The 15,254-nt window shown below is 34.1% G+C and overlaps 1 protein-coding gene across 2 annotated transcripts in view; it reads left to right on the plus strand.

Annotated features, from left to right (window-relative positions):
• RABGAP1L (RAB GTPase activating protein 1 like) overlaps positions 1-15,254 on the plus strand; it is a 434,187-nt gene that overhangs the window by 134,480 nt on the left and 284,453 nt on the right. The gene's annotated exons all lie outside the window — the stretch shown is intronic.

Raw genomic sequence — 15,254 nt, forward strand, 5'->3', positions numbered from 1 at the left:
GTATACAATGGGAATGCAAGTTTTTGTGGGATTAAAATAAGCCAACAATATTGGATTATCATTTAACATTTAGAACAGAATGGTTCAATTGTCTTTGTTGGCTAGTGCAAGCAGATAATAGAGGACTTTCTACTTTTTAGTAGAAAGTCCTCTATTATCTGCTTTTTTTCTTTTTTCTGTTTCAGTTGGTAAGGACTGTTATATTCTGAATATTATTTGAGATGTGTGGGCCATCAGCCACAGCATAGGGATTCTTTTTGTCATGCTGAGTTTTTTCATTAGAATTTGTTACGGCATTTGCTGTAGATAAAATTTGACCTGTGTAACCAACAGCTACTGTAGTATGTTATTCTTTATCAGTAGTTTTCTGTATCTCTTACATCTAAGAGATACAGATGTATCTCAGTCCACATTTGTAATATTCTTAGTAGGTACGCGTGTGAATATAAAAATTTCAGGGTTCTCAAGAACTTAAAAACAGCATCTGCTGTTGCTGTTGCATGCTTCATTTGGTAAGTATCTCCTTTCATAAATGAGACAGATTAGGCATTTGGAACTAGGAGAATTCAAGTGACTTTCTCCCGGTCATCTAGTGAACAAGTTAACTAGAATGTTCTTCTCTCTTTTCTAGTTCATTAGCCTGAGATATGAAGAGTATTTGCCACGATTATATTCAAAATTCTCCAAGAACTTGAATTCTTATGAAAATCCCCCCAAATATAAGGAGCAAATTAGACATAATTTAATATTTTTTATTCTAATGGATTTAAAAAACTGAATAAGTAAACCAGAACAGAACAAAACAAAAACAAACACCTTAGTTTGATTATCCCTCCTACTGTCTTTTATTCATGGTGGGGTTTAGACCGATGTTTTCCACAAATACAGTACATCGTCATGTTACCTAATAATTGACATTTTTCTCTTGATTCTGTTTATGTTAGTTAAATCCACTTTATGCAAAGTTAAAATTTACAAATGTAAAGATATTCCATTGTTATTGTATAAATGATTTGTCTGAAATTTTCCAAAACCTTTTTAACACCCATTTTGTGCACAAAAACCCCAATTGTAGTAGTGCCATACATGTAGTTTATTAGGAAGTTCAAAGGATTACAGTTATATTTATAATTAAGTTTCCTGTACTTAGAAGAAAGAAACTTTATCGGTGGAATAACATTTATTATTGTAATTGTTACTGCTTTAGTGGCATAATTTTACTGTATGTTACAATCAATTAGCCGTCATCACTCTCATGAAGTTCTGTAAGAAATACGCGCACTTTCGTGTTTCATACATTTGCTCTGAAACACCGATCATTTCATTTCCCTTTGGGGCATACAGCTGTTTCCAGCCTACTCTGTGCCATGTCAAGGCATAAAATCATCATGACAGAAAGCTCTAAATTATAAATAGTCCCATAATGACATTCAGCTTGGGCGGTACATTTATAAAAGGAGTTATTAAGGAAAATGTCATTCCAACCCATCACTATAACTAGAATCCCTGACATTTCTGCAGCTATCTTTTGGTACCCAGATAATATAAGCATTTAAACAACTAGAGCTATCAAATTCACAAATATAAAGATATACTAGGGATACTGGATATATGGTTCTCTACAATTTTCTAAAACTTTTCTTTCACAAATACATTTTCATGCGTGCCTTCTTCCTGGGAAGATTGCTGAAAGACTGGGCGATTAACTCTCCAAGGTTTTGATACTATTCAAAAAGCTCAGCCCTGGGAAGACTTCATATATGATAAAAGGAACAAAAGAATCAGAAGTTCATTTATTTCATTGTGACTTACAGGCAACTTCAGAGTCGTGGGTTATTAATAAAATTCTGTGAGCTCTTTTCTCCTAGTGAAAATGTTGATCGTAGGTTACTTGGTTTTGGGGTTCTGAATTTTAAATGCCCAATTAACGCTTCTTAATGGCACTATGAGCGTCTGCTTTTAACCCAAAGCATAGTTTTCTTTGAACAAAATTTTGCTTTTCCCCCTAAAACTTCGATTTTTAAATCACTATTTCTATAAATCATCCATTGTATACTGCTTGTGTACCCGGTTATTTCAGCATCTGAAAGTAGGGATGGGTGAGAGAGAGTGAATGGGAAGCGCATAGGGGGTGACATCTGTGACAAGTCCCTGTTGCAGACTGACACTTACCATGCGTCAGCCTGTGTGTGGCCATCGTCTGGAGCGTTGCTGGGCTGCAGCTGGCATGGTGGGATGTCAGTGTCAGACTAACAGGGACATTTAATCTCTGTGAATATGTGTGTGTGTGTTCATGCCTCTGTGGACATTCGAAGTCCTAGCCCCAACTCAGGAATTGTAAACACTGTTACAGGTGCAATTTAGTGGGTCAACATTGCCAAACCGATCGCTGACACCTACTTCAGTCTTTGGATTCTGTTTTTGATCACGTTTTCTTCTTTGCTCCAAATACTTTTTAATAGAGACACTTCCTTACTAGCCTTCTACCAGTTCAGCAATATTTATTACTTTTAGGCATGTCTTGAAAACAGCATAATAGGTTTATTCTTTCCTTTCTCAATTTCTGTCACTTAAAAGTGATTTCTGTCAAAGGTTCAATGTTCTGAGTTGTTCCCTATGCTACCAAATCACTTTAGCCACTTAGCTTTGAAGCTGCCCAGTGAAAAACAAAGTTGTACTGGCAGATGTAGGTCAATCGCTTGATTTATTTTCCTCGTTCCCCCATAACATGACCCCAAGATGATGAGGAAGTATAATATTTTTAGCTTTCTTTTAAAAACGCTGTATATTCTGGGTGAGTTTAGCCACCCCAATTTCTGATGTTTTAAGAGAATCCTGCTGTTTATTCTAGATTAGACTCTAGCTTTATAAAATAATCTTTTGTGTCAATATTCAGCAGGGAAGGCACACAAATAAGTCAATTTATTTAGCAAATATTATTCTATTATGTGCCAGACACTGCTTGCCACTGAGGGTAACGTAACAAGAAAGATTTTTAGAGGAGCTCATAAACTAGGGAAGAAGATGGTTGAATATACTCAAATCTCTATTGGTTGGTGAACTAAATTGTTAAGTAAATGATTTTAAGCCTCTGCAACAGACTTTTAACGATCTTGTGGTCAATACATCCCTGGTCTGAGGGTTAGATGGTTTTCATTCCATTTCTTTCTGTTGACATTTCCTTTTCCATCATATTTCAGATGTGATCTTCAGTAAACCATAGAGTATATTTATAAAGTCGGTAATGTCTGTTTATAAAACATTATGAGATCTTTGGGGGGAAAGTGCCGAGTCAACAGAAACATTATCCTTTCAATAAACATGCGCTGTGTATGTGTGACTGAAGCACTGTGTGTTGGGCTCCATGAGCCATAGAAAGATAAAGGAAACAGTTGTGTAGGTCTAGGAGCGGGCAGTGTATGAGGTAAAAACGGGATATGGGGGAGTTCGTGGGGAAGAGGGTCATAATCAAGACATTTCTTTAGTGTTTTCATGTAAAAGCAAATGTATGTTTAAATGAGCATCTTATGATAATTATATCATTTTTTATAACTTTTTCCATCTGTTCAGATGACTTGTAATTGGATATTTTCCATAAGCTTATGGGCGCTGTAGACTCCGATATTGTTAGTTTCTTATCAGCCTAGTTAGTTTTCTTTAGCTTTGCTTCCCTTTCACTTGTATTGCCAGGGTACTTAATCATCATTATTAAAAGACATCTTTTAAATATCAGCTACTGTACGTGTCAGGGTTTTCAACTTTGAATAATATGCCACACCATTTCACGGGGGGGAAAAAGTCCTCAGCAATCTCCTTCCACCAGTGTTGACAATAAATATTATTTCAATGTTACCTAAATATATTGGCAGTATAAAATTAAATATAAACTCTTTAAACTTTTAGCTCTGGTGACCATAATAAATTTAATATAAGCAAACTATAAAATCAATAAAAATGTATATTTGCTGTATTAATTTAATGTTATGGATGCGGTTATTTTCCTGAAATTAAATTGCCTCTCACGGTGTAAATGTGATCCTGACAGCTACAACATAGGTTTTTTTGAGCTTGGCATACTTATGGGGCCATGTGCCTTCAGATGACTCAAGCTTTCCCAGAACACTTTTCCAACCCACTGGAAAAACTTATTTGTATAGTGTGTTGTTAGGTCATGTGACTTTCACTTGGTGCATCATTTACATATTAAATGCTTTTATGTTCTACTTTCTTAGTCTGCAACAAATTAAGAATACCTTGGCTTCAACACATGGTAAATGCTTCAACAAATGTTGGCATCAATACTGCAGAACAGTGCTTTGCTATGAGATAGCAGCCAGATTATCAGAATCTACTTCTAGTAAAGCTTTTAGATTGTTTTGAAAGTAAAAACTGAAAATTAAAAAAAAATTATGTTTATGGACCACTAAAGATATATTCTCAAAGATTCCTTCGACACTAGTTTGAGAAATATTATAAAATGTATGATACGTACATATATAGACACTATACATGTGGCATAAACAAGTAGAAATCCAAGAACTATTATAAAATTAATCACATAGGTACTGCATGTATAGAAATTACTGCATTGTTAACTATAATGATCAAGTTATCTGTTTACTATTAGCAATTTTATTTTGAAGGTACAGTTTGATGTTCTTGAGTGCTTGTATTTTTTTTTGTAAAAATGAGGAAAAATAAGATTTTGTTGGATGATACAAATAATCATGTGTTAAGAATAAAGCAAGTATTGCAAATTATTCATCTAAAGGGCAACGACAGTTATTCCTTTTCATGAAAGGCAATAGAATTGTATTGGACCATGTAGTAGAACAGTAGCGGTCATCATTAGTCATCGTTACGGGTAAGGTGGGTAAGGGCAGAGTTTGCCCTTACTTATGCTTATGAAAGTATTCTCGTTCTGCAGAGTTGTCAGACTATATAACAGGACGCTTTACTAACCAAATGCTGCAGCACTCCCTTTCGAGGTGTAAGGGGAATATTTCATGGCTCTTCTTCCCACCGAGCCCCGTCTGAACTTCTCAAGTCATCTCTACTAGCTCACAGGACAAACCACTGCTAGCTTAAACATAAGCCAGTGTTTCTTGGGGGAAAAAATACTAAAAAGGAGATGGATGAAGATGACAGTAAAGCAGGAGGGTATGGAGAGACATACATAGGGGGGTCTCTTCCCATCCAATTCTCTTCAGTCCATAAATGCTAGAGAAATGTGCTATGTTAGCATCCTACTACGTTGTCACCCGAATCTTGGCCGTTAGTTATAATATTAGAAAGGAACAAATGAAAATATGAAAGTAAAGATTTACTTTGAATTTCTAATGCAGAGCATGTCAATCTAAAATAGTAATTTCTTAATCTGGCTATCTCTGGGAAAAGAATCAATTTATGTTACTCTTAGGTTTAAAGACTTCAAAGACCTTACCACTGCTTATGAACTTTCTCCTGCAGATCTCGTTATATCCATCTTTTAGTTCATTCTCTACTAGCCTGTGACCTGTATGAGGAAAGGCTCCAGAACCTCCAACAATTGCCTAGCAGGCAATAGGCCTTCAGTACAAATTTTAATGTCATTGACTCTATCGGGATGAATCTGGGCAAAGCATTGACAATGAGCAGATCTTCTCCACCTTTAGTATATTCTAGAGCAGAGCAGTGAAGATGGGAGGTGAGAAGCAAGTCCAGAAGGCCAGAAAATCCAGATTCTGTGTCAACTCTGAACAGTTGAGTTCAATCAACGTACATTTATTGAGTAATCAACATTTCTTGCTATTGATGGAGTTCGGTAACTTGTTTAGTTATCAAAGCCACATTGTTGAATATGTATAGAATGATGAGGGATATAGGAATAAAAAAAATACAGGAATATAAAAAATACTTCAACTCTTATTCTGAAGGTTTTGTTTTTAAATTTGGACTCCAGAGACAACTTGTGAAGGCAAGAGCATGAGTATTTCAAGTTTTCTTTTGAAAACTGAGTCATACATGTTGCATTTCAAGCCAAGTAAAGGTTTGCTTACTTTACACTTGAAGGCTTTTTAAAGTTCCAGTTGCTATAACAACTTTGATATTTCTTTATTATTTTTAGCGTTTCAGTTGCCATAACAATAAGATATCTTAAAAAATAGAATTTTTATAATAGAAAATCTCTTTTAATTAAAAATCAATTGGGATCAACATTTCTTTCCTGTAATGTGAATCCATTACTTAAAATGTAATTGTCTTACTCTGTTTCCATACAATTTTAACAGACTTTTGAAGGAGATGTTTCAAGGTTCAACTTTTTCCTCTATGCTTTTACTGTACAAAAATTAAAGGAAAGTGGGTGTATTGAACCCTTTCTGTGAGATAATATTAATATTTGATGGGATTTTATTGATATAAAAATCTTATTAGAAACAGTATAATTTCCAGATTGGTTATTTCATAAATAAGAGAACAACATGATTGATGGATAACTCTTCCATGGAAAATATAAGATAGCTTGGAATTTCCTTTTTCATGTGTTATTTTTAAGTGTATTTGTCATATCTGTTGCCATATTAAAACAGTTACCACCTCTCTTATCTAGAAATAACTGACAGCCAAAGCCTGAGCTATGGTACTTTACTCACAGAGCAGTTCTGCTATTTACTTTTCGGGAAAAAAATTCCTGTAGTTTCTGATACTTAAGCCTCTAGAAGATTAAAGATAGTGAATTAGAAGAGGAAGGAGGGGTACTGCTATATTTGCTATGCAAATAAATAGAGTCAGAAAATATAGGGAATATATTCTTTTCCAGATGTCCAGTTAGTTGTGTAAATTAAGCCAATCTCTTTTATATGTATATCTGAATATACAATTGAATTCAGCAGCTACAGCAGTATGATTGTATTACAGGTGTTCTAATTGATGTTACAGTGATGATTCCAGCCTACCAGGTAACATTCAGTTATGTTCACAATTCCCAGATTAAGAAGGCAGAGGAGTGGATGATACCTGTTATAAAAATTTAAATGTAAAATTTGATAGAGTAGAACAAAATTTTTTAAATTTCAAAAGAGACAGTCTCAGCTGTTTTGGGAATGGCAGGATCCATGTAAGTGAGGTTTTCATGGACTTAGGTTTCGTAACTTTTATATTCCTGTGTTGCTGATCACGGAAATGTTCTAAGATGCAGAGTCACATTCAGACCATGTATTTCTTTTAAGAATGAACGTTTCTAAAGGAATGTTGAGGGAGCTGGCAACTCAGTAGAATAGTGCAAGTATTGTTATTAATTTCCCAATCTGAGCAGGTTACTTGTGGGTGTCGTTTCTTGAGCAATGATTAAACAAAAGCAAGTTGATAGTAAAGAATACGCTTACCTTACTATTAGTGAGCTTTGAATGAAAAACTGCTATGTGCTTTTCAGAGTTTATTTTTAGTTTTTAATTAAATAACCAGCTTTAAAAGGGGGGTACTATCATCTCCATTTTACACATGGAGAGGATGACGTACCCAAGACCTCATAAATAACGAGTGCTCAGCCAGCGTGCCAACCCGGTCTGGCTCATTCTAAAGCCTGTACTCTTTTCTGTAAGTCGGTCTTTCCTAGTCTTCAAACTTAATGTTTCTTATAGGTAAAACCATAACTGAGAGAAAATGGAAAGGTCATATTGTCCCTGGTTTTATTTGATTGCTCTGCGTACTATTTTTGACCAATTAGATTTTCATTATGTATTTTGTTTGAGGATTTCCCCACTAAGAGTTAAACATACATGTATATTGTAATTTTTTTCTCCATTTTCCTTTGTGATTGACTAAAACTAATGGAATCTCCCAAAGGTTTTGCTTTGTTGACCAGTTGTCTTAGATCCCAGCCAGCGAGAGCAGTCTGAGTGTTGTATAACTGGCCTTTAATAAGAAGGCTTTTCTCACGTAGCATCTCACTTGCATCTGGGCTATTGTGTCTGTGAGTACAAACACTGGGCCGTGAGTCAGGTGTACTGATTCAGACAGCGTGAAAGCAGGCACAGGCTTGATGTGCTTATTCTGTCCAGCAGTATCTGTTCTTGTAGACATTTCAGTAGCTCTTATTCTTGACGGGACATTGCTTTGGGAGGACTCTGGTGTTTTCCTTTTCAAACCTCAATACGTACGATTTCCTGGCAGTGCCTTAAAATTGCTCAATGTAGGGCTCTAATTTGGTGGTTTTACACAGACATGAAGCTCTTGAAACATGCAAGTGAAATCCTAGCTTTATCATCCTCTTGCTATAACTTGCATCTATGTGAAATGCACAGATGTTAAATGTTACATTTTGGTGAGTTTTGACGTGTGCATGCAGGTAACCCACAGCTATCAAGATGCAAAACGTTTCTATCATCCTTGAAAGTTTCCTTATACTTTTCCTCACTCAACACACACACACACACACACACACACACACACACACACACACACACTCCTGAGGCAACGATGTTCTGCTTTCTTTGATCAAAAATTAGTTCTGCCTCTTCCAGAACTTCTTTGTATAGACATATCACAATTTGTTTATCCATTCCCCTATTGATGGATGCATGGTTGTTTCCAGCTTGGGACTATTAAAAATAAAGCTGCTATGTACATTTTCATACAAGTTTTTTATGGATATATATTTTTGTTTCTATTGGGTAGATTTGATGGATCATAGGGTAGACATGTTTATTGTTATAAGCAACTCCCAAACTGTTTCAAAGTTGGGCCATTTGACATTACCAGTAGGAATTTATGAGTTTCTGTTGTTCTGCATCCTTACCAACATTTAGTATTTGTCAATGTCTTAATTTTATAATGGTATCTCACTGTGATTTTAGTTTGCTTTTTCTTGATGACTGTTGTTGCTCAGCACTTCTTTCTCGTCTTCTTCCTTGGTGGCCATTTGTGTATCTTCCTTTGTGAAGTGTTTATGCCAGTGTTTTCCCATTTTCCAATCGCATTATTTGTATTTTTATTAACAAATTATAGAAGTCAGTTATATATTTTGAGTACAAGTCCTTTGTTAGATATATGTTTACTAATATTTTTTTCTATCCTTTGGACTTGCTTACTGATTTTCTTAATGATATCTTTTGAAAAGCAAACTTTTAATTTTAAGTATAATTTATTAAATTTTTCTTTTGTATTTATTGCTTTCAGTATCCTAAGAAATCCTTTTCTGCTCTCATGTCATGAAAATATTATTCTTCTAGGATGTTTTCTTCTGGATGCCATATATTTATAATATTAATTTTTCTGCTTGGATCTATGATCATCTCAAATATTTTTCGTGTATGGTATGAGGAAGGGGTCTAAGTTTACTTTCCCCCAGATAGCCAAAATTTTCTACTACCATTTACTGAAAAGATTTTCTTTTCTTCTGACTTGTTTTAGAGTCTGTGGAAATTCAGTTGATAAGAGTGGGTTTATTTTTGGACTCTATTGTTTTCCACGATGTGTTTATGTATCCTATGCCAGTCTTGATTACTGTGGCTTTATAGTAAGTCTTGAAATCAGGTTGTACCAGTCCTCCAACTATTTGTTATCCCTTCCCAAGATTGTTTGAGCTATCCTAGTTTTTTTGTTTTTATACGTAAACTTTAGAAAGAACTTTAAGTTCTCAAAAAAAAAATCTGCTTGGATTTTAATTGGAATAGCAAAAAATCTATAGATCAATTTGAGAAAAACTGACATTCTTAACAATATTGAATCTTCTAATTCATAAAGATGGTGTATCTCTCCATTTACTTAGGACATTTTAATTTTTCTCAATAGCATTTTGTAGTGTTCAGGGTAGAGGTCTTATACATCTTTTGCTAAGACTTCATATTTTTTTTTTGCATTTTGAGGTTATTGTGAATGGTTTATTGTTTTAGAATTTTATTGTTGTTTGTTGAAAGCGTATAGAAAGGCAATGATTTTTGTATGTTGACCTTGTATTCTGACGAAATTTACTCATTAGTTCTAATGGGTTTGGGGATGATTTTTTTTATTTTAGTATTTCTTATGTTTGCAATTGTGTCTTGCTTTTCTTATATGATTTAACTATTTCTTTTTCTTGCCTGTTATGCTGATTGGGACCTCTGGTACCATGGGCATTGAAGTGGTGAGAGCAGACAGACATCTTTGCCTCATTTACGATCTTAAGGAGAAAGCGTTTACTCTTTCACCATCAAATATCACGTTAGCTGTCGATTTTCCCATAGAGTGTTTCCTAGGTTGAGGAAGTTGTCTTTTGCAGTGCCACAAACTTAACACTTGTTTATCAACAATTAAAAATATTTAACAAGTATAACTTGTTTTATAGTGAAATGAAGTTAACAATATAAACTTGTTTTGGCCTTTGAGAAGTCACTAAATCAGCGGAATGTAGAATGTGCCACTGCAGAGGGTTTATTTTTTTCGTTTAGTACTTCAACCAAGTTGTCTTACACTGTTGATACCACATTTAATAGTACTACATTTAAAATACATTGATACTGCATCTTGCAGCATTGGTCATTATTAAAATAAGTAAATAATCAGTATCTCTTGTTAGATACGATTTTTCAAAGCACTAGTCAGATATTCATATTGAATTGGGTTTAGGTAGAAGTATTGATGAATGTTACTCTTAATTTGAATATATTAGACTAATTATTTTTCCTCTGAAATTTGGTCATATATTTTATAGCTCTCTTGTGAATTTTGTATGTTATACAAGGGATTACAAGGAATTTTGTGTATTCTGAGTGTCACAAAACTGTTTATTAATATTTTTCTGTCATCTTATAGACTCTTCAAGCTATTTTTATATGCTTTACATTAAATTATATTAAATATTTATTTGTTCAACTCCTATTCTATGCCGAACACTGTAGTGTGGGCACCTGAGAGAAAATGAGGAACAAAACAGATGTTGCCTTTTTCATGGGGCTTGCAATCTAGTCAGGAAGACACAATCGAATGAAATAGATTTTTATAACCTATGATAGGTGTGGAATCTGCTCTAATCTGGGAATTCAAGGAAGGTTTCCCTAAAGAGGTATTTGAATTGACAACTGAAGATTGCATCGGAATTAACTAACACAAGTGTGATAGCAGAGTAAGCAGCAGGTACAGATAACTTAAGGCAATAGGGAACATAACAGATGTATGTGGGACTGGGGGATCGGCGGAGTGGAGGGAGATAGAGCCAGTTTAGCTAATACTGAGCACTGTAGACTAGAAGTTAAGATTGGATAGATATAGAGAGACTGGATTGATTTTGTAGGACCTGTTAGGACTTTACCCTAAGGGCACTGAAGTATTTTTTTAATTCAATTTATTGGGGTGACATTGGTTAGTAAAATTATACAGCTTTCAAGTGTACAGTTCTGCAATATATCATCTGTATATTGCATTGTGTGTTCAGTTCATCATCGGGAGTCAGTTCTCCTTCCATCACTTATATTTGTCCCCCTTTACCCTCTTCTACCACCCTCTTTCCCCCCTTACCCTCTGGTAACCACTAAACGATTGTCTGTGTGTGTGAGTTTTTGTCTGTCTGTCTTGTTCGTTTGTTGCTTTCAGTTTTATATCCCACATGTGAGTGAAGTCATATGGTACTTGACTTTTTCTGACTTATTTGTTTAGCATGATAGTGTCAAGATCCATCCATGTTGTCACAAATGGCACTACTTCATCTTTTATTATGGCTGAGTAATATATTCCACTGTATATATGTACCACATCTTTATCCGATCATCCATCGAAGGCCAGTTTGGTTGTTTCCTTGTCTTGCCCACCATAAATAATGCTACAATGAACATAGGGGTCCATCTATCTTTATGGATAAATGTTTTCAGAGTTTTTAGACAGATACCTAGAAGAGGGATTGCTGGGTCATATGGTAATTCTGTTCTTAGTATTTTTAGTGTTTTTTTTTTTTAATTTTTAATTTTTTAAACAGGGGAGTGATATAATCAGGTTTGCGTTTTGGAAAGACTGTTCTGTCTGTTTTGTGCAGCATGGATTGAAGAGAGGCTGCACACAACGCAGGAAGCCGCTGCAGTAGTCCACACACAAGCTGATGTTAGCTTGCTTAGGGGAGTGACAGTGCAGATGGAGAAAAGTTAACCAATGAGAGGAGTCATTGAAGAAATAGATAAATTCCGAATGCATACACCTTGGGGACATTTAAAAAGTACTTTAAAAAACCTTTGACTTTATATTTGTTTACTTTTTAATATTTTAGTTGTGTGGTTACCCTTGATAGTCACTGCCTACTATTTATTCTGTTTACCATTGATAGCTAATGTCTCTATCTTGCTTTACTGTTTAGGTCCTATTGAGTAGTTGCTCGAATCGCTTACAGGTTTAATAATGAAATATTGAAATATTGATACATATAAAAGAATATATAAAACATCTTTAAGGCATAAGTAAAAAATCAAATACTTGTGGTGTATCATCTCATAAAGTTATACAGTTTTAGCTATTAGAAGTAATTCTGAAGTAATACCAAATAATGATTCCTCTTAGAGATTTTCCAACTAGCATTCATCAGTTGAAAGAAGGATAATGATTGTATTAAGAATGGCAACAATAAAACACCTAATGACCCCTAAAATGAAGAGAATTATGCCTAATATAAAAACAAAGAATGCTTTATGTAATGAGCTATGTAAATATAACAATATTAATGATCTTTTGTTATTAGAGCTTCACATTATAATTAGTTCTTATTAAAATCAGATCAAAAAAAGATGGAAAGGAGGAAAAGTGAGGAGCCAGTAGAAGCAGCCAATCTCTGAAAAGAACATTATCTTGTTAGAACTACTGAAGCTTTTTGGTGGACGTTGGTGGGTCAGAGCACTGCTCCTTGGACTCTCCTTCTCATCTCATCATATACCTTTGAAAGCATGTACAATTATGGGTTATTTACAGTAGTCTTAGAGTCAAATCCCTGCCAGTGATTTTTGGGAAAAAAATGTGTCAAACTAAGGTGATCGAGTATTTTAATTTCTCTAAAGGAGATTGTTTTTGCCATTTCCCTGATACTCAGAATACTACAGTTCAAAGGTATTTTAAAAATGTGTAAAGTCTATACTTTTAAAATGATTTGTTTAGATTTCGGTGGCTTGAGGTAGCTTTAATAATTGATAGTGTTTTATTTTTCAGTGGTTTTGTAGTAAAACTTGGTATTTAACTGTTCTTCATATGGAATGTGAGATCTGTCTACATTTATGAATATTTATCAAATATAATTTTTATTTTGAAAAATTATTATTATTGTAAACGAATGTAAATTACATCCCGTTTTCTTTGATTTTAATACTTTTAGGTATCCCTAAAAGTCAAAATGCTTCCCTGCAAAATAGGACTTTCTAGCTATTTTTTTAAATTCACATATCATTATCATACAATATCATATTAATTTCAGGTGTACATCATGGTGATACTGTATTATCACACATTATGAAGTGATCCCCATAGTAAGTCTAGTTACCATCTATCATCATACAAAGTTATTACAATATTTTTGACTATATTGTCTATATTGTACATTATATCTCCATGACTTAATTATTAATATTTTACAACTAGAATTTTTTACCTTCACCTAATTTGCCTGCCGCTCAACCCCCGCCCCCTTTGGTAACCAACAGTTGGTTTTCTGTATGAGTCTGTTTTTTGTTTTGTTTTTCAGATTTCATGTGTAAGTGAAATCATATGGTATTTGATTTTCTCTGTCTGACTTATTTCACTTAGCATAATACCCTCTGGGTCCATCCATGTTGTCACAAATGGCAAAATTTCATTTTTTATGGCCGAGTAATATTCCATTTTGTATATGTACCACATATTATTTATCCATTCGTGTATCGATGGACACTGAGGTTGCTTCCATATCTTGGCTCTTGTAAATAATGCTGCAATGAACATTGAGGTGCATATATCTCTTTGAATTAGTATTTCATGTTCTTTGGATGTCCCCCATGTCCATTGCAGCATAATTTACATTAACGTTGTTGTATTAAATTTAAATATTTACTTTTAAACCTCAACATAGTTCTCATTCTAAGATTATTCTAACTTGTTTCATAAATTTTCCTTGAAATGAAAAATGCGCATCCGTTCTACAATTTCACCAAAACCCCTGAGATTTTAGCAGTAGTGTGGTCTTCTTGAAAGGCCATTCAACATGAAGGAAAGAATAGGCCTTTCTACTCTTTACAAATCATTGTTTAAAATCCAAAAGAACCCTTCTTAGACATTTCTTGACTGGTAGCCATCAGTGGAAAAGAGAGGAAAACAGGATGGGTTCATCAGTGTTGTATTAAGAATGACAGTTTTGACCTATGTCAATCCTAGATTCAAAACTCTGTAATAATAAATAGTAGGCCAGTTATAGTTATTTTCTCTACTACCTATTTTCTTCCTTTGGAAAATGATTACGATGGTACCTTCTTCATAGAGATGTAAGGTTTTTATAGAGAAAAAACATGTAAAGCACACAGTATAATGCTTGGCACATAGAATGTACTCAATAAACATTAGTTATCTTTCATCCTCATCTTAATTTTCCTGATTTAATTCTGAAATAATTGGTAAAATAGTTCTAAGTCACTTTTAAGAAGAGTGCAGACTCCAGAAGGATTATGCTTTTTAAAAGTGAATGTTTATCAATAGTAAGTCAAAATAAATGGAAATATTTTTAACCTCCATCAAATAAATGAGCTTTATTTACTTCCTTCTAATTCAAGCATTGGATGACAAAGTTCTTTGACTCTTTGAATCTTTTTTATGTTAGGTTCAAAAGTGGACTGAACAGTCATTCTATTTATTTCTAATGCCTACTCTTCTGAGGTCATATTTGACCTTATATGTTTTCCCAAATAGGTTTTAGTATACAGGTGTTACTTCCAATGCTTTGTTTGTACAGTTGAATACATCAAATTCAGCAGGTTAGTGTGGGTATGGCAGGGATTGGAGCGATTACGTGATTTTTAACTTCTATTAATCAAAATATAGCTATATTTTCGAGAATAAAAATAGTAGCTATATCACTGGAGTTCATGAAGACTTAACTGATGTTTAATAATTAATAAGTTTTTTCTGCCAATAAGCATTAGATTACTGCTGACTTTTAGTGTTAAAGTACCTTGTGGTAGTTTCTCTGCAGGTTTAAAGGTGTATCCCAGTTTTGTCTTTTTCTGTCCTGCCCATAGGAAATAATCTTTACAAATGCTCTAAGGAGAATACCTCTAGAAGTTCATACATGCCATTAATATGTT

Source organism: Rhinolophus ferrumequinum, chromosome 22 (assembly GCF_004115265.2).
Source record: "Rhinolophus ferrumequinum isolate MPI-CBG mRhiFer1 chromosome 22, mRhiFer1_v1.p, whole genome shotgun sequence".
Taxonomy (NCBI): Eukaryota; Metazoa; Chordata; class Mammalia; order Chiroptera; family Rhinolophidae; genus Rhinolophus; species Rhinolophus ferrumequinum.